This window comes from Mauremys mutica, chromosome 5, assembly GCF_020497125.1.
Source record: "Mauremys mutica isolate MM-2020 ecotype Southern chromosome 5, ASM2049712v1, whole genome shotgun sequence".
Taxonomy (NCBI): Eukaryota; Metazoa; Chordata; order Testudines; family Geoemydidae; genus Mauremys; species Mauremys mutica.
Genome location: NC_059076.1, coordinates 106,411,099 through 106,421,073, shown reverse-complemented (window position 1 = coordinate 106,421,073; position 9,975 = coordinate 106,411,099). Strand labels below are relative to the sequence as shown.

General features: G+C 41.4%; 1 long non-coding RNA gene across 1 annotated transcript; it reads left to right on the top strand.

The window, feature by feature from the left end:
* The first annotated feature begins 1,972 nt into the window (after positions 1 to 1,972).
* Positions 1,973 to 4,906, top strand: LOC123371120. The gene is made up of 3 exons (XR_006579711.1): positions 1,973 to 2,093; positions 2,211 to 2,366; positions 4,723 to 4,906. It is a non-coding gene; the product is annotated as an uncharacterized LOC123371120 (long non-coding RNA).
* The last annotated feature ends 5,069 nt before the right edge of the window (positions 4,907 to 9,975 follow it).

The window sequence follows — 9,975 nt, the reverse complement described above, 5'->3', positions numbered from 1 at the left end:
AGTTGGCTCTGGTTTTGAAGCCATTAGGGATTGGGACTGGGAAGAAGGAATATACCTGAATAGTAGGTAGGACTCTGAGACTTCCCTAGTAACCTTCAAGATATTTTTCTCAATGGGCTGTGGGTACAATTATATTTTCTTAGTTGGGCAGAAAAATTGCTTCTTCAGGGCTGCAAGGATGCCCATCCATTTTGTATCAAGTTTTGTATTTGGAGTTATATTTGGATTCATTTCATATTCATAATGATACATGGATCAACACACCTATTAGTCTTCCCCAAAAAATGGAGATAAACCCCTGTACACAGGTGTGACTATAATCAGGCCCAAATGCAAAGCTCTGTTTCACTTGCACACTTCAATTAGTCTCCAGCTGAACATTTGCTTTTAAGTGCAAGAGTTGATGGGCATATAGATTTAGTTGCACTTTCTGATAAGAGGCACACAGAGTACTGACAAGGAGAACTCTACAAAAGTTGCCTTATGGAAAAATCCTATAGATTGTAATGATTTTAGTAAGTCAATACATCACATTACAACTGTGGGGCTTCTAAAAAGGAAGCTTATTTGGAGGGTGAATCAATCAACAACACATTCAAAGACTTGACATTTCCCCACACATTGTCATATGATTACCTGGAAAGGTTCTGTTGCTTTTGTTAAGATCTAGGGATCACTCACACACTTCTTCTAGAGCAACATATTAAATTTCTACAATTTTGGCAAAGGGATAACCTCTCTCTCTCTTCCCGTCTCTAAGCCTAATTAATTGGTCACAGTGACTAATACAGTGTTATCTACAGATCTCCTCAGTTAGTAGGTAAAGCTGGACAGCATTCTCAGAAGCCTTCACAGAGCTTTGACTTGATTTTATAAGCCACTACTGTACTTTTTAATAGCCCACCTTCATCACTTAGGGTTCATTTATTATGTCCTTTTGGATACAGGGAAGATGACTGATAACAGGGCCGCCGGGGAGGGGGGGGGCAAGTGGGGCAATTTGCCCCAGGCCCCACAAGGGCCCCCACAAGAATATAGTATTCTATAGTATTGCAACTTTATTTTATGGAAGAGGCCCCCGAAATTGCTTTGCCCCAGGCCCCCTCAATCCTCTGGGCAGCCCTGACTGATAATGTGAATAATGTTTGTCATCAAATTTTGGATTTCTACCAGAAATTTTGCTAATAGAATAATTGACACAGAGCCTTTAGTGGCATCATCACAGTCAGAATTGAGCTCAAGGAAAACTAAAATGCCCATTTTGGTATGTATTTTTCTGTTTTGTGTCCAGAGTTTACTGCTTGTAGATTGCAAAAAATAGTGCAGTTGAAAATTTTATTGCTAGGGGGTTTTATTTTATTTTAATTAAACTAGAACCCCAAAATTAAAAATAGAAATATCTCTAAATGTTCACCTCCACGCAGATTCCTCTCCATTCACATTATTTAAACCTGGGGCTTCAGCATGAGCTCTTTCACTGTCACCTGAGTCTGGCTTTGCATGGTATCAAATGACAATTTTAGGAAAGTGTACTGAGATATTTATACCAGAAATGACCTCCTATTGAAAGTAACTGACATGGCATCATGAGCTACTTGAAACTCAAGCTATTTTGTTTGTCCAAAAACTTCAGTCAAACAAGTAAGCAGATTGCTTGGATCATTCACAGTATTACACTCCATTTTGAGGAGGGAATTACAATTAGAGCTGCCACTCTTGATTAAGACTTTACACTTATTGAGAAGCATAACTTTAAGTTTATAAACACTATAGAACTTGACATTCTAGTTGTCAGCTAATTTGCACTATATTCATGGAGCTGAAAAAACCCCTATGAAAATTACGTGGTAGCTAAATTAAGTAGATTTTCTACCACCTCTGTGAAATTACAGTAGTTTCATCTCCTACAGCAGGAACTGATGCCTCCTCCTGTACTTCTAGTCTAACATACCACATCCCAACTTTTCTCTGCAGGAGGCACTTTTTTTTTCCAATATCAGTCTCCCAAGTTCCATCCACCCAGTCGAGTCAGAGAGCCACATTCTTGGCATCAATTCTGTGAGCTCCTCTTTGGATGCTGTGGCTGCCATGAGGTACCTACATTGCTTGTATTGTGAGCTTCTCTCTAAATTATGCTGCAAGTTCAATTGTTGCTATGTTGGTTATTGTGCTACAACTGCTGCATGTTGTTTGTACATCTTCTGGCAAAGATGAGCACCCAGTACTAGGAACAGAGACAAGTGGAGGTTTTGCCAGCTGGGCAGAGTGGATTGGATGGTGGAGAGTAGCAGAAAGAGGAAGTGGATCTGCGGCCAAAGCCAGTAGAGGGGAGGGAAGCTGCATAGCACCTGATAGGTGCATCTCTGGTGAGTAGGACTGGAGAGGCACAAAAATAAACAAATGTTAGTTTGTGGCTACAAGATATTAATTTTTTCTAGGGTTTCTCCTGAATAATGTTTGCATGGAAATGTCTGCATGCCTGGCATCAGAACATCAAGATATTTGAACTATACTGAGACACTACCCATTAAGCATGGTGATTCAGTATCAAAACCTCTTTTTTCCAATATCAGAGGGGTAGCCGTGTTAGTCTGGATCTGTAAAAGCAGCAAAGAGTCTTGTGGCACCTTATAGACTAACAGACGTTTTGGAGCATGAGCTTTCACCATGAAAGCTCATGCTCCAAAACGTCTGTTAGTCTATAAGGTGCCACAAGACTCTTTTTTCCAGCAGACCTAAGCCTCATAATCTGTATGACATCCTTTCCTTTGCTTGAAATGTTTTGTTTTTCCCTCTGCTTTGTTTTAAATTCTCAATGTATTACACTGGAGCATGACTGTTGAAGTAGTAATGGCATTTAGCTTTGCACTTTATTCCTTTATAGTTTGTAGGTTTAATCCAGGCAACCTATCCTAGGCACAGGGTTCATAAACTCATTGTAGAAGATCAACCTATTCCAGAGAAAGGTTCACCTGCTGTGGAAAGCTATCTCTTAGGCCACACAGGTCCTTATTCTCAGTTCATCCATTTGTTCATTAATATAGTATGCTCCAGTGAACAGGACTTTGAATTTGGGACTCAGGAGACATGGATTCTATTCCTGGCTTTACCATTACCTGGTATGTGACCCTAGAAAGATCTGGTTTCTTAATGTGTCTGTACAACCCCTAGCACAGTGAGACCCTAATATCTAGATATTATTGTCATTGAAATAAATAGTAATAATGAAAACAACATGCAACATTCTCCATTACTATGGCTTTTGTAACTGCCCTATGGATGTGATCCAAAGTCTATTGTAGTCAATGGGAGACTTTCCAGGGATTTCAGTGGTCTTTGGATTAGGCCATGTGTGACCATATCCAATCAACTGAATCTGGGCCTAAATACTGCAATCCAAAAATAATATATCTGGGGTGGATTTGGGTATACTTCAAAAACTCATTGTTGAATTCCTTCTTTTCCCATTTATCAGTGTGGTAGAGGGTAAAGGGCTTTTTCCCCAAACACATTCTCAGTTTGTGCCAGGGAGTATGTTTCAGAGTGTGGAGTTAATCTCTGTCTCACAAAGTTACCCTCTCTCACCACCCTCCGCCCCGTCTGAACTCCAGAATTTTGCACTAATTCTTTTGTAATTGGTTGCATACATTTTCCCACCATCTCAAATATTGTTTTTTTCACAAGCATGTCAAAATGGCTATTGACAACATGTCAAACCACATATTTTTCCCCATTGTGTTTTCCCTCCCCCACTTCTCATGTTGCTTCCCCTCCTTCCCTCTCCTTTGTTGTTTATCTGTGTCATTGTTCCACCTGCTGTTCTACTCCATTGTACTCCATTCTGTGTGTGGGCCACACAGTAAAATGACAAGATTTCTGATCTCTGAAGAGCCACTTTCACTTTGCTGCCCACACACAGAACAGAGCAATCCAAGAAGAGTATAATGACAATGGAAAGACAACCTACCTGTCTGCCTTATCATCCCATCCTGATCCACTTTGAATTCTGGCTAAGGCAGATTGTCCCCAACTACCACGAGGACAAGCAAAAGGTCTGTGAATTAGGAGAGGACTTTAATCATAAACTGATTATGATCATAAATAGATCATAAACTGGAGGAGTAGGAAGACTATGGTTCTTCTCAGTTAGGAAGAACCATAGAGGCCAAATTTGCCTCCTCCTGTATCACTGATTGGAAGATAAGGATAAATGGCTAGAAAAGAGCCTGGGCTTCATAAGTGGAATGCCCACAGTGCCCATTAATCAACTATCTCTGGCTAATGTCAGAATATCAGGATTGACTGGCCAGGAATGAGGACAGAAAGAGTTTGAACCACAAAAATTACATTCCCTGCACATAGTCCCAAATCAAGAAGCAAGATGACAGAAATAGATTTCCCTACCCAAGCCTGGCCTCAAAATGTATGTAGGATTCCTTAATAAATGTAGGCAGTAGGGCCTGTCCTAGCGCTTGGCAGTTCCCATCATCAGGAGAGTGCAACCTACACAGCTTTCATTGCCATAGAAATACCAGCATTGTCATCTCCTAAAACACATTGCTGCTATGTAATCAGTGCATAAGTACAAAGTATAGTTATTATTATAATCAACCTTGAGTGAACACTCCCTTTGGCTCACTTTCTCCCTCTGATTACTTCTCTCTTTAAATCTTGGCAAATGTATATATTTCAATATGCTTCTCTGCAAATCCTTTCCAACAGGCCCTTCTGTTCTTTTTAACCGTGACCAGACTGAGATGCCGGGAGGGGAAACATGACACCACGTTCTCCGCCAACAATTCAAACAGGAGCCAAGAGGCATCTTGCATTAACTTTTAAAGGGGAGATACAGTCTGTTTAAAATGGGTGCAGATGATGGAAGTGACAGTTTACTCCAACTCACCTGTATGGAAGCCCTGTTTCTTAATGACCTGGTGCTGCTTGCTAGTACAATGGAGGTAAGAAGCCCTGTACTGTGATTCCAGCCCACTGTCCTTCCTCCACTGTGCCTGCCCCATTGTCTTATCTTGCTCAGCCTAGTACCACAAGCTGGCATTACATCCCTTTACTGGCTGCTGGCCCAAAACAAACAAGAGCAAGCAAGCCACTTACTTAATCTGCTGCTTCTCCTTTATTTATAGCTTCCTCTTGCAGATGCCTTTATTCATAGGCCATTTTTTATGGTTTAATGTTTTAATTTCTCTCTCCTTTTTTCACCATAGCTTTTATCTCTTTATATTTGGTTTCAAGTCAAGAAGTATACTATACGCAATGGGTTGGATTGGCACTTTGCAACATGCCCTAAATTAAAGAGCAGCATTAAGAGCAGAACAAATACTAAATTGTGACTGAAGGTCATAGATCAGTCCCTTCTTCCCCTGTGCTCTAGGGAAAAGTAAGCTATGCTAGCCCTTTTCCTGGCATAGTTTAGCTCCCCCTTTATGATGGCTCAGCTGTGCTGTCCTAAGCATTGTGGAGGTGGAGCCTGGGCAAATCCAACCCCTAGTCACCTGCACATACCTGTGCAGGATGAGCAGTGGTGTCCTTCCCCCCTTGCTACCATCTTTGATACAGGCAGCAAGGATTGTGAAAGCTCCTTATGCACCCCTTTACTCACATTTGTGAGCACACATCCAGGGTCATGATCATCTGGCCCCACATATGTGCTTGTTTGCCTGCTGTGTTGTATAGGGAATATATGACAGCAAAGTGTGGATTAAAAGTTTTAGTGGCATGCACTTTGGGATAGCAGTTTTACTCCTATATGGTGAGTGGCAGAAGAATTAGAAAGCCCATCCCAAATGAGTGTCAGTGAAACTTTTGTAGCACATCTCTCTCCCCATGACATACTGCCACAGCGGCAGTCAACAGAATTGCCTGAGCTGTAGCCCCATCACTATGGGGATGTGACTAGCAGGACTTCTCCATTAAGGTCTTTGGAATTAATTTCTTCCCCGTGTCTTAACAGCTCACATTTGTTAGCCTTTAAGGTGAGCTATCTTTTCTCCTGGCTTGTGAGGAAATGGGTGTTGGGTAGGGTTTGGGTATGAGATTCTGTGGATTGTCTGTGTGGTTGATTAATTTCAGTCATATTTATGTTGTCATTATGTGTTTGAGTTGATCTGTGGAAACTGACAGGTCTGTTTAATGAATTTAAAAAATTATCCAGGGTAGTATAACAGGATATACTGTCCCTTTAAGGCCAGAAAAGGAACTGTTGGGTGCCATGCAACCCCTACCAGCTGTTCTGTAACTGATGGATTTAAGTAATAACAGAGGCAGACACATAGAGGAAGTGGTTCCAGGATAACAAGTGTGTGGAAAAAAAATACAGTCTCTTTAGAGCCTGGAACAAGAGCTTTTTCATGCAAGACAAGGCTTCCCTCTTTCTCATCCAACCAGCATGAATTCTGGGAAGAAGGGCAGTATATAATCTGTCTCTTCCCATGGAGAGAAACTGGCTGGAAGAGGACAGGCTGCTGACCTCTCCCAGGCCAGGGAGAATGAGGATGAATTCTTTTGACATTGCCTCCAAACAGTAGGAGAGCATTGGGAAACATTCACTGAAGCAGAGATGCCTGGAGAGAAAGAAACATTTTATTGTGTATTTGGGTATTTTCAAGCTTTTGTTTATGTGAGAGGTTTCATTGCCAGTCCGAGCAAAACTGGGCAGAAGTAAATTAAAGGGTCAGATGGGAGAAGCAGTCAAACATTACAGCTTGCTATAAGCACCCAGAACATTGGAGGAAATCTGTTCTAGTACACTACTAGTACTCTGTGTGCCATGTATTTTAGAAAAGAAACATCTATGAGGGATGACTCTGCTTTTATGAGGAATGGAAAATTAAAACCACAATTATTGAGATTTTTAAAGCAGACTAGGGGATATGGACACACATCTTCCATGAAAACTAGAAATAACAAGCGTGTGCATTTAGAATTCTCTAAGGATATGCCTACATAGTCCAGCTTCACTGTAATTTCCAGCTTGAGGAGATCTCTGATGAAAGTGTAGCCGTGACAGCATGAGTGGTAGGAGGGGCTAGCAACTGCAAGTAGGTACCTGTGGTTCTGGACAGGATTGTACTCAAGATGGCTAGCCACTCCTGCCACCTTGGCTACAGGTCTATATTTAGTGTTCCACCTCTAGTGTAAACATACCCTAAAAGAGCTCCCCATAATACTCAGCAATTATTGTATATAATTAGTATTGTTTAAATCAGACATATTCAGTCTTTTTTTTAAAGTGAGGATGACATCTTAATCAAGAAATTCTAATGGACAACCCCACCACTAATCCCCATCCCTAATAAAGCCTCTCCTCCTATTAGTCTACTCATAATCCCTCGTGGCAACTACAGCAGTTCTTACAAGGAATACAAATACCAAGTATATATTTGTGCTGTCTTTTAATGAACTGTGGCAGCTGGAAACAAGGAGAAAGAGCCAACACCATATGATAAGTCATGTCTCCACAGACCACTGGCAGGTGCACTGTAGTTCACCAGTGTTTCATATAGAAGAACATCGGAGAACCTCTTGGTTAGCCAATCTCCCTACTTGCAGGTATCTCTGAAAATGTTTGCTACATAGGCCTTTTGAGGAGTTGGAGGATACTTTAAAGCAGCTTGTCCCATCTCCCGAACAAACTGGCAAATGTGGACTCAACAAATGAGGGTTAGCAGAGCTTGCGTGTCACAGAAGGCCACAGGGGGTTCAGATAGTGAGAGCCCTATGAAACCACAACAATATTATTTGAGCATAGGCCGCACAATTGCCTTAAATATCAACTTAATTTTAGTTGTCCCCATGGCATCTTTATTTATAATTTGTAAACTCTAAATAATAGAAGAAGAGATGGTCATAGCTACAATGCCTTAGTTTTTCTGGGAAATTAGAGAGATGAAATAAAAGGTCAGTACATTTTACTCTTAGTAAGACATATTTTTACTAGTATCTTAACAAGTAGACTTCCAACCTGTGGTGTTTAGATGTTGCTTGTGATTATTAGAACTGGGAGCACTGGCTGTTGGGAGTCTGAAAGGACTAGGGTGACCAGATGTCCTGATTTTATAGGGAGAGTCCTGATTTTTGGGTCTTTTTCTTATACCAGCTCCTATTACCCCCCACCCCCTGTCCTGATTTTTCACACTTGCTGTCTGGTCACCCTAGAAAGGACAGGAAACAGGAAGGAGAGGGGAGGAGTTGAGGAGGCAGAGTGAGAGTTACAGAGGGTGCAGCAGCAGCTTGGTAAAGATGTTTCCACTTTAAAAATAAAGTCCTGTTGAAGTTTGTTAGTACCTTGCCTGGTTGATACAACACAACCATAACATCAAAACAAAGAAATGCATAAATAAAAGAGCAAACATAACCACAGGTGAAAGAATTTTCATGCTCAAAGCATTACATGTTGCAGACAAACTAATTTCCATTCAGAAAATTTACAGTTTGGCATCCACATATTTTCCTCTCCATTGATTTTATACAGCATGCTCTTCCACATGCAGGTATTTCCAATATGATTTTTATTGCATTAATTCATTAGCCTGACAGAGACATTCCAAATTAAAGTATTTTCAATCAATATGTTCCAGACTGCTGAAAACGGCTTTGGTCATTTTAGCTTTCTATTTTATACACTTAGAATGAAAACAAGTGTGCTACCAAGTGCAGTCTACATCTGCCAGCTCAGACGAGAAGAGTCTTTGATATAGTGTGAATCTATATTTGCTTCAGTGCAAGCTGTTACAGGCTGAAAGCCTTTATGTAAAATGCATATTGAAATAATTTATGTACACCTCTTGTAACATTTTTTGGCAAGATATACTTTCTTTGGCAACATATCTAGAAATTATATTCTCTACACTTGCAAGAATATGTTAAATTGTCTAAATGTCTTTGGACTCATGCATATAATTCAATTGCACACAGCTTCTTCTAAATACTATCCCCTTGTCATCATCTTTTTCAAAACTTCTCATCTCATGCTGGCAAATCGGCTCAGGAGTCAGGGGAAAAAGGTAGGAAAAACAAAAGCATTTTTACCATTTTTCTGTTATTTTGTTGTGTAAGGCCTCTCGGATGCTAAGATCAAAAATTTTCAAAGTTACTGTGGTGTCCCAGTTTGCCATTTATCCAGCACTTAATTTTCAAGTATATAACTTTCAAAGGGGACCACAAGGCTGAGCCAAGACCTCTGGGCACTCACAGCTGTCTATATCTCAATTTTGGGCATAGAGGCAAAGGTTTAGGCAGCCAACTTAGAGTAGCAGAATCAATACAAAGGTTTCTCAAAAGTCTGTTGTGCCTGAAAGCTTGGTGTGAGCAGACTATGCCTAACTAACTAAGCACAGGTGTGGTGGGCCCAATCAGCCACCATATTCAGCCTGCAGCTAAGCTACAAAATGTACATTATCTGTGACAGAAAGCCCTAGAGCAGTGGTGGGCAACCTTGGCCCACGGGCCACATGTGGCCCATCAAGGTAATCCGCTGATGAGCCTCGAGACAGTTTCTTTACATTGACCACCTGCAGGCACGACCCCCCACAGCTCCCAGTGGCCGCAGTTTGCCATTCCTGGCCAGTGGGAGCTGCGGGTGGCCCTGCCTGCGGATGGTTAATGTAAACAAACTGTTTTGTGGACCACCAGTGGATTACCTTGATGGGCCGCAGGCTGCCCACCACTGCCTTAGGGCAAAGAGAAAGGCACAGAGACTAGGGTAGAGAGATATGAGTAAATCACTGGTAGGAAGGGCTGGATAGGCAATTAGATAAGGACTTGGGACAACAAGAAATAGAAAGTGAGGCCTGGATAGATGGGTGAGAAGAGAGGGGATATTTGCTGGAAGGACAATATAATAGTGCATCCTCACCTTGCAGGCACCCTGTTCTGGCTGGACACATTGTTGCTGGGGTTCTTCCCTTCTAGTACCCCTCCCCACCAAACTCCCACCTCCATAGGCTATCTGGAATAAGT